Source organism: Peromyscus californicus, unplaced genomic scaffold (assembly GCF_007827085.1).
Source record: "Peromyscus californicus insignis strain IS unplaced genomic scaffold, ASM782708v3 Scaffold_4__1_contigs__length_199733344, whole genome shotgun sequence".
Taxonomy (NCBI): domain Eukaryota; kingdom Metazoa; phylum Chordata; class Mammalia; order Rodentia; family Cricetidae; genus Peromyscus; species Peromyscus californicus.
Window position 1 is genome coordinate 10,274,684 of NW_026294562.1, and position 21,516 is coordinate 10,296,199.

Below are 21,516 nucleotides of genomic sequence, written 5' to 3' on the forward strand. Positions count from 1 at the left end.
GCTACGCCCAAATTCCCAAATATACCAAGCTGACTTTGGAGATGTGTAAAGGTTAAAACCTTCCTTTTTAAGAAAAGAAAAGGGGAGGTGCTGTGGGATGGTCTGTATGTCAAATGTGTTGCTGATTGGTCAATGAATAAATCACTGATTGGCAGTGGCCAGGCAGGAAGTATAGGCGGGACTAACAGAGAGAAAAATTGAGAGAACAGGAAGCTGGGAGGGGAGACACTGCCAGCCGCCATCAGGACAAGGAAGATGTAAAGTACCGGTAAGCCACAAGCCACGTGGCAAGGTATAGATTAATAGAAATGGATTAATTTAAGCTGTAAGAACAGTTAGCAAGAAGCCTGCCATGGCCATACAGTTTGTAACCAATATAAGTGTCTGTGTTTACTTGATCGGGTTTGAGCGGCTTGGGACTGGCGGGTGAGAGAGATTTGTCCTGACTGTGGGCCAGGCAGGAAAACTCTAGCAACATCCTGTAGAATGTCTGGCAGTTTTTTATGCAAAGTAGGAATCTGAAGGACCATCTTGCCTTGCAAAGTTCAGTGGTCATCTTCCTATGGGTCCTGCATGTCCAGTTTATACAAGATACTGTCAATCAGTTGATGCAAGTGCACTTTTTTGCCCAGTGGCTAGCTTTTGCAACAAAGAAAGAAAACTCCATAATGAGTTTATTCAATGCTCATCATTTTCCTTGAAGTAATTGGTGCTGCCATGAGCAGATGTATCTCATTGTCCAGAAAAATCTAAGTTTTTAAAACATTTTAAATGCCATATTCTGTAGATCTTTGAAGTGTTTGAAGATTACCTACCTAATTGAAACATACCTATGTATACCTAGAAAACTTAATTAACATGACTAAAAGGGTGATTATCATAGATGACTAATTATTAATCTGTATTTCTTAATTATACATTACAATTTTAAATGAGTTGTATAAACAAAACACCGTAAACAAGAGTAGAAATATACATACAATATAACAAAACTAACTTTAAATTTGTATCAATAAACTAAAATTCATAGCAATGTAAAACATTTCAAACAAGTTGTTGCTCTTTAAAAGTAGATTCAATAATCTACCCTTTCATCCTATCATATCTATAATATCCCCTTCTCTTGTTTAGAAAGAGATTGCATTTATTTTTTTTTTTTTTTTTTTTTTTTTTTTGGTTTTTCGAGACAGGGTTTCTCTGTGTAGCTTTGCGCCTTTCCTGGAACTCGCTTTGGAGACCAGGCTGGCCTCGAACTCACAAAGATCCGCCTGGCTCTGCCTCCCGAGTGCTGGGATTAAAGGCGTGCGCCACCACCGCCCGGCGAGATTGCATTTATAATCAACCCCCTTTAAATGAAAATAAACCTTCATAAACAATATTTGGGGAATTTGGGCATCACTTCTCATACTACTTCCTGCTGGTAGGGGACGCTGGCAATCTTTTTTTAAAATTTTTCTTTATGATGCAACCTATGAGACCAAGGAGAGCAAGAAGGAGGACCTGGTGTTCATCTTCTGGGCCCCTGAGAGTGCATCCCTTAAGAGCAAAATGATCTATGCCAGCTCCAAGGATGCCATCAAGAAGAAGCTGACAGGAATCAAGCATGAATTGCAAGCCAACTGCTACGAGGAGGTAAAGACCGCTGCACCCTGGCAGAAAAACTAGGTGGCAGTGCTGTGATCTCTCTGGAAGGCAAGCCTTTGTGAGCCGCCTCCAGCCCCCTGCCTGGAGCATCTAGCAGCCCCAGACCTGCTCATGGGTGTTGCAGGCTGCCCCTTTCAGGCCAGACCGGAGGGGCTGGGGGGATCCCAGCAGGGGGAGGGTAATCCCTTCACCCCAGTTGCCAAATGTCCCCCCCCCCCCACCCCCTGGACCGTCCTCCTCCCTCCACCCTGAGGGTTCAGGCCTTCCCAAACTGCTTTTATCTTCTGATTCCTCTTGGGTTGAAGCAGACCAAGTCCCTTCCTAGGCACCCAGTTTGGGGGGAGCCTGCTTTTTTTTTTTTAACGACACCCCTACTCCTCATCCCCCCCATGCCATGCTGCCAACTTCTAGCCACAATAGTGACTCTGTGCTTGTCTGTATAGTTCTGTGTATAAATGAAATGTGGAAATGTCCCTCCCTGCCCAGCTGGTTGCCTCCCCTTCCCCTTGTTCTCGGCCACTCATGGAAGCAGGACCAGTAAGGGACCTTCAATTAAAACAAAACAAAACAACAACAACAACAACAAAAAAAAAAAACAATAAAAAGGCTAATTAAAAAAAAAGAAAGAAATTTTCTACTCACTCCACACACCACACACAGATCCCCGCTCCTCCCTCCTCCCACCTCCAGCCCTCTCTCCCAAGCCACCCCGCATCCCCACATCCCCCAAATCAAGGTCTCCCATGGGAATTCAGCAGAGCCTGGCACACTGAGCTTAGGCAGATCCAAGCCCCTTCCTACTGCACCAAGGCTGTGCAAGGCATCACACCACAGGCACTGGATTCCCAGAAGCCTGCTCATGCACCAGGGACAGATCCCGATCCCTCTGCCTGGGTGCTCCCCAAACAGTTTGAGCCAAACAACCGACTTCCATACCCAGAGAGCTTAGTCCAGTCCCATGGGGGCTCCACAGCCACCAGTCCACAGTTCAGGGGCTTCCACTAGTGTGGCCGGTCATCTCTGCATGTTCTCCCATCATGATCTCGACATCCCTCGCCTGCAGAATCCCTCCTCTCTCTCCTTAATTGGATTCCTGGAGCTCAGCCTGGTGCCTGGCTGTGGATCTCTCATCTGCCTTCATTAGTCAATGTACAAAGGCTCTATGATGACAGCTAGGTTATTTGCTAGACCAGTCACCAGTGTAGACCAGTCCAGGCACCCTCTGGACCACTGCCAGGTGCTGGCAATCTTATGGGGATCCTGAGAAAATTCTAGATAATGTTCAAGTCCTGGGAAGACTGACTATAATCTTCATTGATAAGTACCATCTGTTAAAGTTCTGGAAGTCTGGCTTGATCAAATCTGATCCATCTTAACCTGGAACAAATCCATAGTTTATTGCTTCCTGTGGAAACAAAAGCAGAGCCTCCTTTCTAAAGCAACACATCTTTAGATCCAAATTTTGAAGTCAAGATACTTTTAACTTAGGAACCTTTATAACTAAATGTTTTTCTGTAGTTAAAAATCCCAAAGACAATGTAATCCAAGCTCTCTGTATGATTTCCATCTTTATATTTCTTATTTTTATATTACTTTTACTTTCTCTTTAAAGACTTTATTTTTTAAAACTTTCTATTTCTTTATATAATTGTCTATATTTCTTTTCCTCTCTCTTCCAAGCCTATGTACATTTTTATACACATTGTAAACTGTTTAGGGTTTGCCCCAACTGAGTCTGTCTTATTGTGAATCTATTGCTTTAAACTGCAGAGCAGTTAGGACAGAGAAGCAGCAGCCTTGGCTGCTGAATCTACCCACCTCAGCATATTAATATGGTGGTGATAGGTTTACCCCCAGCTCTGGGAGTCATGTGTACCACCAACTCTCAGAAGCAGTGGGTCTATGCCTCCATTACAACAGCATGTAGCCCAGAAATCTCTCTCTTTCTCTCTCTCTCTCTCTCTCTCTCTCTCTCTCTCTCTCTCTCTCTCTCTCTCTCTTCTGTCTGTACTAGCAAAGGCTAAATCCACCACACACCACACTGCATGTCTTGGAGACACCTCTGTGTACTGTGGTGGGAATCTGCAACCATGCAGTTTAGCTCATGGTGGCTGGTGGCCAGCTCTATCTTGCAGGCAGATGTTGGGAGACAAGTGTGTGCTGCTGCTGGCATGAGACTGTGAGACTAGGAAGCCTAGTGTGGCTCCATTTCTGTGTGTTCATAGACCTTTTTTAGGTCTATGTGGATCAATGCCCCACATTGGGTGCCAATAGTAGTTGGAAGTTTTTCTGTGTCCCACCCAGCCATGTGGTCCCTCAGCTGCTTATAAAATAGTCACTCAGAAGCTTATATTAATTATGAACTATGTGGTCATTAGCTTAGGCTTATTACTGAATAGTTCTTACATTTAAATTAACCCATAATTCTATGTTTACCCATGTGGTTTGGAACCTTTTTTCAGTTTTGCCTTGTCATCTTGCTTCCTTTGTGTCTGTCTGGTGACCCTTGACTCTTCCTCTTCCCAGAATTCTCCTTATCTGCTTATCCCATACTTCCTGCCTGGCTACTGGCCAATCAGCATTTTATTTATTAACCAACTAGAGCAACACACGTTCATAGCATATAGAACAGCATTCCACAGCAAACCACCTTGGATAAAACAAAATAATACTATTCTAAAGGAACACAGAAAGAAAATGACTCCTAGTGACATTTTGCTATACTGATAGATCAGTGCCTTGTTCAACTGTTATCAAAGAAGCTTCCTGTTATAGCAGATGGGAACAAATACAGACACCCACAGCCAGATATTGTTCACAGAGTGAGAGTACTTGAAACACTCACACCTAAACAGTATGTCTAGAGCAAATCCCTCCCCTCAAGGTTCAGTCAGCCCTGTGAAGACAGGGGAGAAAAAGTATATGAGCCAGAGGGCATGGAAAACACCAAGGAAATGAAGCCTTGTAAACCCACATGATAGATGCACATATGAATTCCAGAGACTAAGGCAACATGCACAGGACCTACATGCCTCTATACCGGATGGGGTCCTAGAGCTGAGAAAAGTGAGCATATGCCTCTATCACTAACCCCAAAGCAATATCCAATTGGTAACCACTTAGAAATGAAAATTAAGTTTTCTCCAAGGAAGTCTAACTGAGTAAACAAATTACTAACAAGGATTGGCTACATGCCTAGCAATAGATAGCCAAAAGAGGGAGAACTCAACATCTTTGGAGATTCCTTGTGTCATGATGTTGTATCCTTATCTCATAATGTTGTCTCATAAGGTTGTATCAGAGGGACAGGGAAACTTAATCTATGTATATTATCTAAAAAATACATTTTTCCTTTTATTTATTTATAGTTTTAGTTTTCTCTCTATCTGTCTTTCTCTCTCTTAACCCTACTGATCCTCTGAGTATATATTATGGCTTCTGGCTTTTTATTTATTGAATTAAATAAATGAGTGTGCAAGTGAGTAGGACTCTGCTACTATATCTGTTCCTTGTGCCACTTCTTGGGCTCCTTTCCTTCTGGTTATTTGCTTTGTCCTACTCTGATATATTTGTTTTTTGTTTCATCTTACTTTATTTCATTGTTATGCCATAGAAGCCTGTTTGTTTCCTACAGAGAGGAAGGAATGGAGAAGATCCAGATAGGAGTCAAGGCAGGGAGGAACTCAAAGGAGAAGAGGGAAAGGACAACAATCAGGGAATATTATATGAAAAAAAATGTATTTTCAATAAAAGAAAAATAAATCACTGAGAAAACTCCACCTTCTCCAATTGGAAATAAATTAATATTACATATTTAACACAGAGATAGCAAATAGTACAAGTTTAATGAATGTAAGCAATTTGTTGCTGTTTGTTAGCAGTTTAGTGGTTAGAACCAAATTGCGGGTGTCTTAGACCATGCCATAGACAGAATAATGTTACAAGGTGTTTATGGCTTTATATAACTGTAGCGTCTCCACAACACACAGTTATCATGACTTCCATTGCAAAATTTTATAGTCATGGAGAATTACCCTGGTATTCCTTTAGCTATTTCTTTTAAAAAGATAAAAGCATCCATTAGTATGGTAATTAGTATCATATTTCCTTTTCAAAGCAATAAAATCAATTTTTTATATGAAACATGGTATCTTTATATGCTCATTTGATTTTCTTTTTTCCTGTCTTGCAATAAATGGCTTTTAATGATGTTTATACTTTCCATTGAAAGCCTATAGCTTGCCCTTGATTCCTGTTGTGGCTTGTTCATTATTGATTGACCATCACCAGCTTTCAGAAGACTCTTGGAGTGTGTCATTGCTGATCTCAATAGAGGATAGTTTGTTGAGAGATTTTCAGCATTATCATTGTGTTAGAAGCAGTGTGACAGATGCTGACATCATGAATTCGTTTGTACTTCCCGCACAGAAATATCTTCATACCACTCAAAGTTAATGTGTTAAAAGATGATTTAACTCCATTCCCAAAGAACTGTAGCATTTGTATTTATTAGCCTACTCCCTCAGCAGATTTTTGAGTTCTTAAGAATGTGGAGATAAGTTGGGCCTCAAATTCATTTTCTGCTTGTATACATGTCCAAATAGCTAAGTGAATGCGATGGCTTCATTGACAGCAGGATTGGCTATTCCCGCTGGAGTTGAAAAAACAAGAAGACTCAAAGATACTGAGTTCAGGGAAAGAAACAATTGAACATGTAGTGGTTGCACTTGTCACAGGTCATTTTTCACAGGACAACACAGTCCCTGGGGTATTCCAGGTGAAGAGCTTCAGCTGAGACTGCTGCAGGATTCTTCTTTGTCAGAGAGTAAATAATTGGCACCCACACTCATGCATTATGATACTATATTTAGTGGAATGGGCTATTTCCATCTCCATCCTGAATTCCCACTTGGTTTTATTTCATTCTATTTAATTTTGATACTTCATGTTCTTTCTGCTTTTAGTTTCCATAGGATATTTGTGAATTTATCAGCCTAGGCAAAAAATATATATGTATACAATCAAAATACATTGAAAGGACATTAATTTATTCATTCAACAAATATTCCTTGTAAACATCTTGACCAAATACAGAGAAACTGGAGTAAAGCACTCTTTCTGTTTTGAAAGAACTCACTGTTCACAAGTTGAACAATTAAGCAGATATTTATATTAGAGATAAAAGTCTTGAGATGTTTAGCACAAAGAACATGTCTGGGAAGATCTGGCAAAGCTCTAGAAGAAAATTAATTGTAGAACTACCTCAAGAATTGATAAGAATGAGAGCAAAGCTAAAGTGGGGTCAGTTGCTGGTGGAGGCTAGAAGAAAGCAGTGAGAGGAGTTTTGACAGTGAAGAACACCAAGTGTCATGGCCTACACATAGTGTTAGTTGATGGTTCAACTGGAGAGAACTTGTGTTTATAACATATACAGGGCCAAGTGACCTGGCAGTAGGGCTTCTCTTTATGCTATGGTTTTGGAAAAAACTGCCTATAGCACAAATCTTAAATGGTCTTATTAATAAAATCAAACCCGGAGCAAGGTATTGGGGTGAGTGCTGGAAGATCAGAGAAGCAAAACAGGCCACAGCCACCTTACCTTGCCAATTCCTCAGCTGATCCTGTTTCCTCAGCCTGGAAGCCTCTGAGTCCTTATCCAAATGGATCTCAGCTGAACTGCTTCTTGAAGGCCTAAAAGCTTAACCAGGCACTAGTTTTCTGCCTCCTGCCATCACTTCCTGGGATTAAAGGCTCTTGTTACCATGCCTGGCTGTTTCCAGTGTGGCCTTGAACTCACAGAGATCTAGGCGGATCTCTGCCTCTGGAATGCTAGGATTAAAGGCTGGTGTGCCACAATTTTCTGGCCTCTATATCTAGTGGCTGTTCTGTTCTCTGACCCTAGATAAGTTTATTAGGATGTACAATATTTTGGGGAACATAATATTACCACAATTGCCTCCCACAGAACATCTAAAAATGAGTACGGTATATTAAGAAAGATGAACCACTAATTTTCCCTGTTTCCTGTAAAAATATTGCTCAAAGAGCAATGCTGGAGAAAGGAGCTAACTTTATGTTGAATTTTAGTTTAGTTTCTTTAACTTGTCAAAGATTTGATTTTGTGGGGGGTGGGTGGGTGTGCAAAAAGTGAAGTGCTTTGCCAAGATGTTTCATTAAAGTAAGATCTTCTCATTGATTATTGCTGCTTTTTGAGTGTTAAGGTAATTTGCATTTTTATTTAGTTATTTATTTAATTTTATTCTTTTATTTTTTATTCATTTTACAAACTAACCACAGTTCCCCCTCCCTTCTCTCCTCCCAGTAATCCTCACCTCCTCAACCCGCCCCCATCTACTCCTCAGAAAGGGTAAGGCCTCGCCTGGGGAGTCAGCAATGCCTGGCAAGTTCAGTTCAGGCAGGACCAAGCCCCCGCTCCCCAATCCCTGCATCAAGGCTGAGCAAAGCATCACACTATATGGAATGGGGTTCAAAGAGCCAGCTCATGCACCAGGCATAGACCTGGTCCCACTGCCAGGAGTCTCACAAGCAAACCAGGAAAAAAAAAACTGTCGCCCATATGCAGAGGTCCTAGTTTGGTTGCATGCAGGCTCCCCACTTGTCTGTCTAGTGACCATACGCTTTCACAAGTTCAGGTCATCTGTCTCTGTGGGTTTTCCCATCTTGATCTTGACCACCCTTGCTCATGTAATCCCCCTCCCTCTCTTCAACTGGACTCCCATCACTCATCCCGGTGCTTGGATGTGGGTCTCTGCATCTTCTTCCATTAGTTACTAGATGAAAGTTCTATGGTAATAGTAAGGGTATTCACCAATCTGATTACAGGGAAAGGCCAGTTCTGGCAGGCTCTCTACTATTGCTCTGGGTCTTAGCTGAGGTCATCTTTGTGGATTCCTAAGAATTTCCCTAGCATCAGGTTTCTCCCTAGCCCTATAATGGCTCCCTCTATTTAAATATTTTTTCATTGCTCTCCCACACCATCCCTCCTCCAACTGGACATTCCATTCACACGATTTCTCATCCCCCATCTTCTCCCCTTTACTGCCCTCCCTCACTCTCTGTTTACCCAAAAGATCTCATTTCTTTCCCCTTCCTAGGGCAATCCATGCATCCTTCTTGGGGTCTTCCTTGTTACCTAGCTTTTCGGAGTCTGTGGATTGTGGTCTGGTTATCTTTTGCTTTACATCTATTATCCTCTTATGAGTGAGTGCATACCTTATTTGTCTTTCTGGGTCTGGGTTACCTCACTTAGGATAATTTTTTTTCTAGTTCCATTCATTTTGCCTGCAAATTTCATGATGTCATTTTTTTTACAGCTGAGTAATACTCCATTATGTAAATGTACCATATTCTCTTTATCCATTTCTTTTTGAGGGACATCTAGGTTGTTTCCAGGTTCTTGCTATTATGAATAGTGCTGCTGTGAACATAGCTGAGCAAGTTTCCTTGTGATATGATTGTACATCTTTTGGGTATATGCCCAAGAGTGGTAGGGCTGTGTCTTGAGGTAGATTGATTCCCAATTTTCTGAGAAACCACCATACTAATTCAAAGTCACTGTACAAGTTTGCATTCCCACCAGCAGTGGAAGAATGTTCCCCTTACTCCACATCCTCTCCAGGCTGTAGTCAATGTTTTTATCTTTGCCATTCTGACAGGTGTAAGATGGTATCTCAGAGTCATTTTGATTTGCATTTCCCTGATGACCGAGGATGTTGAGCATTTCCTCAAATGTCTTTTGTCCATTTGAGAGTCTCCTGTTGAGAATTCTCTGTGTATTTCTGTATCCCATTTTTTTAATTGGATTATTTGGTATTTTGTTGTCTAGTTTCTTGAGTTATTTATATATTTTGGAGATTAGTCCTCTGTCAGATGTGAGGTTGGTGAAGATCTTTTCCCATTCTGTAGGCTGTCGTTTTGTTTTATTTATGATGTCCTTTGCCTTACAGAATTCTTTCAGTTTCAGGAGATCCCATTTATTATTTGTTGCTCTCAGGTCAGTGCTGCTGGTGTTATATTTAGAAAGTGATCTCCTGTGCCAGTGTGTTCAAGGCTAACTCCCACTTTCTCTTCTCTCACATTCAGTGTAACTGGATTTATGTTGAGGTCTATGATCCACTTGGAGGAGTTTTATGTATGGTGACAGATAGGGATCTATTTACAATCTTCTACATGTTGACATCCAGTTATGCCAGCACAATTTGTTGAAGATACTTTCTTTTTTTCCATTGTACATTTTTGGTTTCTTTGTCAAAATTCAGGTGTTCATACATGTGCAGGTTAATGTCAGTGTCTTCAATTTGATTCTGCTGGTCCATGTCACTGTTTTTATGCTAATAGCAAGCTGTTTTTATTACTATAGCTTTATAGTAGAGCTTGAAGTCAGGGATGGTGATGTGCCCAGAAGTTCCTTTATTGTATAGCATTGTTTTAGCTGTCCTTTGTTTTTGTTTTTTAACATATGAAGTTGAGTACTGTTCTTTGGAGGTCTGTGAAGAATTGTGTTGGTGTTGAATCTATAGATTACTTTTGTAAGATTGCTATTTTTACTATATTGATCTACCTATCCAGAGCATTGGAGATCTTTCTATTTTCTGATATATTCTTCAATTTCTTTCTTCAAAGACTTAAAGTTCTTGTCATACAGATCTCTCATTTATTTGGTTATAGTTACCCCTAGATATTTTTATTATTTGTGGCTATTGGAAAATGTGTCATTTCTCTGATTTCTTTCTGAGCCCATTTATCATTTGTATATAGGAGGGCTACTGAATATTTTGAGTTAATCTTGTATCCTGCTACATTACTGAAGTTGTTTATCAGCTGTAGGAGTTCCCTGGTAGAATTTTTGGGTCACATATGTATACTATCATATCATCTGCAAATAGCAAAAGTTCGACTTCTCCAATTTGTATCCCCTTGATCTCCTTTTGTTGCCTTATTGCTATAGTTAGAACTTCAAGTACTATATTGAATAGGTATGGAGAGAGTGCTCAAACTTGTCTTGTTTCTGATTTTAGTGGAATCACTTTGAGTTTCTCTCCATTTAATTTGACGTTGACAGTTGGTTTGCTGTAAATTGCCTTTATTATGTTTAGGTATATGCCTTGTATCCCTGATCTCTCCAGGACCTTTATCATGAAGGGTGTTGAATTTTGTTGAAGGCTTTTTCAGCATCTAATGAGATGATCATGTGTTTTTTTTTTTCTCTTTCAGATTTTTTTATGGTGGATTACATTGACAGATTTTTTTTTTTTTATGTTGAACCATCCCTGCATCTCTGGGTGAAGCCTGCTTGATTACAGTGGATGATTTTTTTCATGTGTTCTTTGATTTGGTTTGCCTGTATTTTATTGAGTATTTTTCCATCAATATTCATGAGCGACATTGATCTGTAATTCTCTTTCTTTGTTGTATCTTTGTGTGGTTTTGGTATCAGGGTTACTGTAGCCTCATAAAAGAAGTTTCTAATGTTTCTTCTGATTCTATTGTTTGAACAATTTGAGGAGTATTGGTATTAGCTCTTCTTTGAAATTCTGGTTCAATTCTGTGCTGAAGCCATATCTGGACCTGGGCTTTTTTTTTTTTTTTTGGTCTTGATTTAATTTTGGTTTGTGATAATTATCCAGGAAAATGTCTATTTTTTTTTTATTTTTCCAATTTTGTATTTTGTGGAGTACATGTTTTTGAAGTATGACCTGATGATTCTCTGACTGTCCTCAGTGTCTGTTATTATGTCCCTCATTTTATTTCCAATTTTGTTAATTTGGATATTCTCTCTCTGCCTTTTGGTTAGTTTGGACAGGTGTTTGTCTATCTTGTTGATTTTCTCAAAGAACCAGCTCTGCTTCATTGATTTTTTTTATTGTTCTCTTTCTTTTATTTTATTGATTTCAGCCCTCAATTTTATTATTTCCAGTCATCTACTTCTCTTGAGTGAGTTTGCTTCTTTTTGTTCTAAAGCTTTCTGGTATGCTGTTGAGTCACTAGTGTGAAATTCTCCAAGTTCATAGCACTTAGTGCAATTAGAGAATTGCATAGCACTTAGTGCTATGAACTTTCCTCTTAGCACTGCTTTCATAGTGTCCCATAAGTTAGGGTATGTTGTGCATTCATTTTCATTGAATTCTAGGCAGTCTTTAATTTCTTTATTTCTTCCTTGACCCAGTGGTGATTCAGTGGAGTATTGTTCATTTTCCATGATTTTGTGGGCTTTCTGTAATTTGTGGTGTTGTTGAATTCTAACTTTAGGCCATGGTGATCTGATAAGATATAGGAGTTTGTTCAAATTTTTTGTATCTGTTGAGATTTGCTTTGTGACCAAATATGCTTTTATTTTAGAGAAAGTTTCATGAGGTGCTGAGAAGAAGGTATATTCTTTTGTGTTTGGGTGGAATGTTCTATAGATGTTTGTTAAGCCCATTTGAGTCATAACATCTATTAGTTCCCTTATTTTTCTGTTAGGTTTCTGTCTGGAAGACCTGTCCATTGGTGAGAATAGGGTATTGAAGTCTCCCACTATTATTGTGTGGGGTTTGATGTGTGATTTAAGCTTCAGTAATGTTTCTTTTACATATGAGGGTGCCCTTGTATTTGGGGCATGATTGTTCAGAATTGAGACTTCATCTTGATGAATTTTTCCTCAATGAGTATGAAATGTCCTTCTCCATTGCATTTGATTAATTACTCTGAGGTAATGTCTGTCTTTAAAGTTGAGGTGTGTTTCTGGTATGCAGCAGAAAGATGGATCCTGTTTTTGTATCCATTCTGTTAGCTTGTGTCTTTTATTGGCAAATTGAGTCCGTTGCTATTAAGAGATGTGGATGACCAGTGATTGTTAATTCCTGTTATTTTTTGTTTGTTTGGGTGTTGTAGTGGTGTCTGTGTTTCCCTTCTTGGGTTTTGCTGATGTGAGATTATCTATTTCCTGTGTTTTCATAAATGTAGCTAACATCCTTGTATTGGAATTTTCCTTCTAGTATTTTATGTAGATCTTGGTTTATGGATAGGCATGGAATATCTTGTTTTCTCTGTCTATGGTAATTGAACATTTTGCTGGGTATAGTAGTCTTAGCTGGCATCCATTGTTCCTTAATGTGTGCAAAACATCTGTCAAAGACCTTTTGACTATTTCAGTCTCCATTGAGAAGTTGGGTGTAACTCTGATATGTCTGCCTTTATATGTTACTCCCCCTCCTCTTGCAGTCTTAATATTCTTTCTTTATTCTGTATGTTTAGTGTTTTGATTATTATGTGGTGAGGGAAATTTTTTTTTGGTTTACCTGATTTGTTGTTCTGTAAGCTTCTTGTACCTTCATAGGCATGTCCTTCTTTAAGTTAGGAAAGTTCTCTTCTCTGATTTTGTGGAATATGTTTTCTGTGCCTTTGGCTGGGATTCTCCTCCTTCTTCTATCCCTATTATTCTTAGGTTTGGCCTTTTCATGGTGTCCCAGATTTCCTAGATGGTTTGTGTTAGGGATTTATTAGATTCAACATTTTCTTTGACTGATAAATTTATTTCCTCTTTTGTATCTTCAACACCTGAGAGTCTCTCTTCCATCTCTTGGATTCTGCTGGTGATGCTTGCATCTATAGTTCCTATTTGCTTTCCCAAATTTTCCATTTCCATAATTTCCTCAGATTTTGTTTCCTTATTGTTTCTATTTCAATTTTCAAGTCTTGAACTGTTTCCTTCACCTGTTTGATTTTTTTTCTGGGCTTTAATGGATTTAGTGATTTTTTAAAATTTTTTTTTGTCTTTTCCTCAATTCCATTAAGGGAATTTTTCATTTCCTTTGTAAGGACCTCTATCATCTTCACAAAGTTCTTTTTAAGGTCATTTTCTTATGTTTCAGCTGCATTGGAATGTTCAGGTTCTGCTGTTCTAGAATCACTAGGTTCTGTTGATGCCATATTGCTCTTTGAGTTGTGGAATGTGTTCTTACACTGGTGTTTACTCATTTTTCATCAAATTGGTGTGGGTTGTGCTTGTTCCTGTTCATCTAACTGGTATGGATTGAACCTGTGCCTATGTAATCTGCTGGGGTTGCAGGGGAGGGCTGGCCATGGAGAGGATGTTCAGGAGTGTGGGGTTGGGCAGCAGAGTGGATTTTAGAGTAACATAGTTCAGTGGGTGGCAGGGGTGGTGGTGCATCTTGGAGGCAGGTCTCTCACTTGCTTGTAGGCTGGTGGGGAATGCACCAGAGCCAAATTGCTTATATTTTGATTTTAAAAATATAACTATTTTACTTTGTGATTTGATATATTTATATAGTAGTATTTTACCTTGATGAACATCCTCCTATCAAATGTGATGGTCAGTGCAACTTAGAAAATAACCTGATAGTGCTGTGGAATAATGCTTTTGTACACTGCTTTAATAAAACACTGATTGGCCAGTAGCCAGGCAGGAAGTATAGGCAGGATAAGCAGACAAGGAGAATTCTGGGAAGAGGAAGGCTGAGTGAGGAGATGCCAGCCCACCGTCCAGGGAGAAGCATGTAATGGCACACAGGTAAAGCCATGGAACACATGGTGACATGTAGATTAACAGAAATGGGCTGAGTTTAAGTGTAAGAGCTAGTCAGTTAGAAGCCTGAGCTAATGGTCTAGCAGTTTTAGTTAATAGAAACCTGTGTGTGTTTACTTGGTTCTGAGTGGCTGTGTACCAGGTGGGACACAAGAAAATTCTGGCAACATAATTATCTTTCAAGTTTGAAAGTATCTATTTAGGAATGTACTTTCATAAGTTCATATTCCTCAATTTTTATTTAGACACAAAATATTATGAACATCTCAAATATTAAAGTATTGGATAATCTGCTTATTAATTTTGGTAAAATTTGACAAATAAACCTATCCAAATCTTTAAAAGTAACAGCTTAAACATATTTATTGAAATATATAATGACTATTCTTGGTTGTCAACCTGAATACATCTAAAATTACCTAAAATCCAAGTGGGTGGGTATAGTTGTAAGGGATTTTTTTCCCCTGAATTAAATCATTTGAAGTAGGAAGACTCTCATTTAATCTGGATCTCTTGAGGTGGGAATATCCACCTTTAATTTTGGCCATACCTACTGTTGGCAGCCTATATAAAGGACATAGAAGAAGAAAGCTTTCTCTCTTTACCTGATTGATCTCACTCTTCCTAGTAATTCTATTCTTTCCCTGACATTACAGCTTACTCTTTGGGGATTTCAGTATATACTAAACATAAACTAAGAAATTAAGCCTTATGGATTGAATAACTACTGGATTCTTTGACCTTCCATTGGTAGAAACCCATTGTTGCACTAACCAGATCTATCTATCTATCTATCTATCTATCTATCTATCTATCTATCTATCTCAGTTCCATTCTTCCAGAGAATCATGATTAATACTGAATGTATTATAATCTTAAATTTTGGAAAGTCACAAATAACAAATCTTTCTTTTAATTGGCTTATATTCTGACATATTTCTTTTTAGCTTAGTGTTGTTGTTTTACATATGTATGCTTTATATAGACACATTGATGAAATGTTTTGGTTGTACAAGATGAATGAGAGACAGTATTTCTGCATTGTATACAATCTACAAAAGTGGACTGTTGGAATACAAACTGTATTGAGTCTTGATCCATATTCCCTAAGCAAATGTATTCATTTAAAAGAAACAAAATTAGGAGACCTCTAAGCCTCTCAAACTTGGGTCTGACCTTGCCCACTGTAGGGTTTCTTCATGAGTTTTCCTCCTGTGTCTTCTCTAGCTGAAAATTTTCTGAATTTTCTGACTCTAGAGTCAGAAGGACTGAGTTATTGCCTCAACCAGACACTAACACCAAAGCAAGCATAAATTATAAAATCAGTAGTTTTCAAAAGAAATAAAAAGAACTAAAGTGTGTATATTTCTGAGATGGAAACTGTATTTTGGGAAAACACTTCCTCTGTTTAACAACATATGTTACCTCCATTGACAAAGTCTTTGCCAATCCTTTGTTAATGAGAGTCACAGGAAGTAACCAGAAGCAAGAATTCTTGCCTTCAGGTAATACGATAGAAGGGAAAGTACATGGACATTCAAAGCTTAGAAAATTAAATTTAAGATAAACAACATTAAAAATAAATTATTGAGTTCCTAGTATCTAAAAATTGAAGGATCTCAGTTTTATCATCCCTGTGACAGACATTTCTCCTTTTGCACAATGATGCAATCATCTATAAAAAGAATGCTGTGTTTTTCATCTATTTTATAGCAACACAGATCTCTCAATTACATTTCTTAGAACATTCTATGGATTATTTGATGTAAAGAGTACAAAAAAATCTGTCCTATTCATGCACCTTTGAGATATACAACACAGAAAAATCTCTGATATAGATTTTAAATAATGCATGATTTTTGTGGGAGGAATTTAATAGTAAGAACTAATTTCTGTTTATATTTAAAGAAAAATAAAGTGAGTTAATGTTAGAAAGATCAAACAGAATAAAGGGGAACTAAAGTGAAGATTAACAACATAGATCTGCCTCATTTTGCTTTTTTTTCTTCTAAAATATAGGAACTTAAACCAATGGATAATAATATTGGTTCTCAGTTACCAACTTTGTAAAATAATAGAGGCGTATATAAAGCCTTTTTTAGCTTTGACAGATGATTCTCAAATGTCATTTCCAAATTCTTGGGGTAGATTGCAATTAGATCCTAAGTGGGTACAGGCTGGAATCTAAATCACTGACAGTAACATGAATTATTGACCATTGACTCAGCTTCTCTCTTGTTTTCTTACATCAGCTAGTGGCCACTTACTTAGGTCTTTGTTCAAGTGATACTAGAGTAGGCACATTGTACCTCAGAAACCAGTAATGGTTTTACTGGCTCCTTTTCTTAGAGGAAGATAGTGTTGCTTTTCTGACAATTGTACTTTGTCATTTGGATACTCATTGCAAACTAGGGAACACTAATGATATATAAGCACAGATATCACCTAAAAATTGATGAGATAGTCTATTCTGGAGCTAAATTTATGTATGTGACCTATATATAGGTCACCACTTTATCCATATGCCAGTGTAGTATCAGTTACAGGAAATTTTTATAGTCACAGAACAGGAAGCACTTTTTAAACACATGGCTTGTTACACCAGAGACCTCAGAAATAGGTCTCATACATTGATGACGTGCTTACCATTGGGGTTAGTAGAAGCTAGCGATCAGCTAAGTTAATAGATCCTAAACATTGGATGTGATAGTGATGGGTGTTAGGTGTAATACAAAGGTAGACAATGAAAAGCTGTTAAGGGTAATAAAGTTATTCAAGATAAATTGCATTTGGCTCTGGACCTATAATATTCAACTCTCTATCATTATGTATGTTCCATCAGTTAATCAATTATTTGAAGAATAATAATGTAAAATATTTACACACATTATTTCACAAAACTTTAGTTTATATTAGCAAGAGTCAAAGCAACAAAATTTGCCAAAGCTAAACTCAAAGGAAATAAACAAATAAAACTTTTCCTCTCATATCAAGATTTTTAGACTAGATTTAACCTATAGACTGACTAGTTCTCTGGGATACAGGATCTTTATTCTGCAAAAGAGAATAAAGGAAATTTTTACATTCATGAGCTTGATATTTAAAAGTACTTGGAAATCTTTTATTTTCATGTCGAAATGGGTCATTTTTTTTCTATAGAGGTCTAAGGCTTAGGGGGAAGAGGGAGAGGGGAACCATGGCACCATTCAGAGAAATCTGAAGTTGGCATCTACCTATGTGATATATTACAGCCACCAGGTTTTCCCTTTCAGCTTGTTCCTCCATCAACATGTGAAAGGAGAACAACTATCCAGAAAGAACTAGATAAACATGCAAGGAGGAGCTGGACAACTCCCAGTCAAGGTACAAGGATAATTGCATGGCTATAGATAGATCAAAAGTCAGAAAGGGAACTCAAGTCCTCCTGCATCCACATCCTGAACATCTGTTTCCCGCTGGGCCTGAACTCTGAAGATAGTAACCTAATTAGAATTGAATTTCTGTCACCTGTAAAAACAAATAAAAAAGAACCTTAAAATAACTACACATTACCATGAGTCATTTCTGAAAGTAGTACTCAAAATGCAAATATATTCAATCCCCTTACTGACCAAGATGGCCTTAAAGTCTCCCTTGGCTTGAGAAAATATTAGACAGAATCTTTCTAACCTCTATTCTGGGAACATTTACTTTAGGTAGCTTATAATTGTAAATTATTTTTCTTCCCCTTTGAGATGTAAATTTCTATCACCCAAGACTGACTTTCTTTCTGAAAGACCTGGGAGGCATTCTTTTGAAATATAATTATGAAGGAAAAGAACATCCTTATTCCCCAGTCTCCATGAGGGCAGAAGAACCCAAGTTGATATATATCAATTAGTCAACAGAAACAACCTACTCACATTGACCAACTCTCTACTTCAAGCCCACAAGTATTTTTCCACTGACTCACTTACTTCCTTAGCTGTGCCCCATATAAATGCACAATTAAAATGATTCTAAATAAAAATCAGAAGAATCTCTCCCAACTCTGTACCAGTTGAGCTGAATTCCAAGTCTCTTCCATCCCATAATAGTCTTAAATAAGGTCTTTTTTGGGGCATTTAGCTGGCTAGGCACGATTTTTCTTTTAGAACAGTACTTGACCTCCATGGCCAGAAGAGTCAGCTAAGAGAAAAGAATTTAGCCAAGAGACTTGGATTGCTGCCCACACACTGAGAATCTTTTGTTGAAACAACTCAATTAGCTTTACCGTGCTTTCATTTTCTCATCCATAAAACAAGATCTGTGAAGATCCTTGAGCAGAATATAAAAGAATAAAATTGTAGAAGCTTTGCAAATATTAAAGAATGATTTCCACATACAAATACCAAAGAAAGGGGCTAGAGAAATTGTTTGGAGGTTCAGGATGCTTGCTGCTCTTCCAGAGGACCTGAGTTGGGTTCTCAGCAAACAAATCACCTGTAACCCAGTTCCAAGGGATCTAATATCCTTTCTGACATACACAAGTACATACTCCCAATCTCACCCTTACTCCCCAAAACCCACACACAATTAAAAATAAATATATTAGAAAAAAGATATCAATGACAGATTTTCACACACAGATAGGAACAAAAATATGTATTTCAAATGCATTGTACTAATTTTCTTTCTCTTGCTTTGGTAAATCACCATGACCAGAAACAAGTTGTGGAAGAAAGAGGTTACTTTCATTTATGGTTATAGAGGTAGAGTCCTAATGGCAAAGGAGGACTGGAAGGAAATGGACTTGGGAGAAAACAGAGATCACATCTTCAACCACAGACAGGAAAGAGAGAGAGAACTATTTAGAGGCATATAACTATAAACCCTCAAAACCAGCCCACAGTGGCACATTCCCCCAGGAAGTCTCCCCATCTCCTAAAGGTTCCACAACTTTCCCATACAGTGCCACAAACAGGAGATCAAGTTTTCAAACATGTGAGCCTATGAGGGTATCTCTTCCTAACCACCACAGGCACTGCAAAACAAAATGTAATTGTTTATCCTACAGTACCTAGGGAATTACTATAAACCAATAAAAGATAACTACAAGTTGGTATAGAGAATAAAATGTATAGGTATAGAAATAGTAAAGAACAGTTCACAACTAAAAAGTTCTCTACATCATAAGAAATCAGGATAACTGTACAATAATATAAAAATAAATTATTGTGTACAGTGTCATGGAAACTTATGTAAATTTAACAATGATAAATTTATTACTTAGCATAAAAATGATCTACTCCTCCCTGTTCATCTTAAAATGTTGTGCTAAAGATCTTGAGGACAATATGAAACTTTGTGGATAATATTAATTAGAGCAAAGGAAAGTCCTTCCCTTAAAAGCAATAATATCAACAACAAAAACAAAAAAATAAAAATGTAAATTTTACAAAATAAAGTATATTTTTATTTTGAATGTTTTGTTTTCATTTTAAGTATATATCTGTGTTCAATATGTAATTTTATTGATATCTATGAAGTCGTTGAGCCTTAATATAAAGGCAAAATCGTGTCAATCTAATAGGTAATAATGAATTCTTTATTGAGTACTCCCCCCACCACTTTGTCTTTGTCACCTTGGTGCTAAATGTTGATCATAAAACTGGAATGATTGAGTTCGTAAGAGTTAGAATTTCCTACTATATTTTGATTGTCAGTGTTAGTGTTTTGGTTCTCAACAGTTCATTGAATTTAGGTCATATAAACACTATCAAGATTTAATTACTTTCAAATAAAAATATATATCATATATATCTGCCTCAAATTCTCTTTTACCAACAATTGGCCGTGATATTAGAGAACTAGATAATTTATTTATCCTCAAACCTAAATTTCCTTGTCTAAGAACTAATGATAATAAAATCAACCTACAAAGGCTTTCAACAGAATCCTCTATTTCCATTGTTATTAGTACTCATGGGGATGGCATTTGACCAACATATCACATTGGATGATAGGGACATTTTAACACTGACTCTTCCTAGTAATACATATGGATTATCTTCTTGGTTATTGGTACTATGTTAAATCCATTCTTTGATAACTTACTATATTTTATGTTCAGCTCTTGTAAGTCATTTGTTAAATGTATTTTTTAGTATTTGTATTTTATAATCCTGTTTTACATGGAACTATTTCAGATAGTGCATGCTAATGTGAGGAAATACAATGGATAATTTTTATTTGTTGCTTTTGCTTTCTAAAAGTTATCTAGCAGCTTTTTTAATTATATATACCATAATGTCTACAAAAATCATTTATTATATTCCTTTCTTTTCTATTCCTTTTTTGTTGTTTTTGTTTTTTGCTTTGTTTTTGGTTTTTGAGACAAGGTTTCTTCATGTAATCCTGGCTGTACCGGAACCAGCTCTGTAGACCAGGCTGGCTTCAAACTCACAGAGATCCATGTGCTTCTGCCTCCTGAGTGCTAGGATTAAAGGTGTCCACCACCACCATGGGGCTAATTTATTCCTTTCTGATATGGGCTGTTTTTCCTTTGTTAATTTAAATTTTTGTACATTAAAAAAAATTTATTAGGGAAGAGTGCACACATACCACAGTGATGTGTGTGTGTGTATGTGTGTGTGTGTGTGTGTGTGTAGGTCAGGGAATAACAGGAGTCAGTTCTTCCCTTCTACCATGTGGGTACAAAGATCAGAGCACAGACCCTGAGAACTGTTGAGTTCTTTGCTTACTGGTCCATCTTGCCCATTATTTTATAAAATGTTTCCTTTGTGCTCTATCTAGTTATGAGTTCTATTACTAAGTTAAATGAAAGCAACAAAAATGAGCAGCCATGTTTTCTTTCCCACAGTAAACAAACAAACTAAGTAAATAAATAATAAAATTGGACTAATGCTGTGGGATATCTTTCTGTATGCTGTGAATATGTGTTGCTCTCATTAGTTAATAAAAAGCTGATAGTTTGGTAGCTGGGCAGGAAGTTAGGAGACAAAGCCAAACTGAGGATGATGGGAAAGAGAAGGGCAGAATCAGCAGATACCAGCCAGCCACTGAGGAAGCAAGATGTGTAGAAAATGAAGTAACAAGCCATGAACCACATGGCAAAGCATACATAAGAAATATGAGTTAATTTAAATATAAGACCTAGCTAGTAACAAGCCTGAGCTAATGGCCAAGTATTTATAAAGGATATTAAGCCTCTGAATGTTATTCAGGAGTTTGCAGGTGGAAGAAAACCATCCAGTTACAGATTAAGAACCTGAATAGACATTTTACCAGAGGAGATACATGTATTGCCAATGGATAATTGGCAATACATTAAGAATAATGTTTGC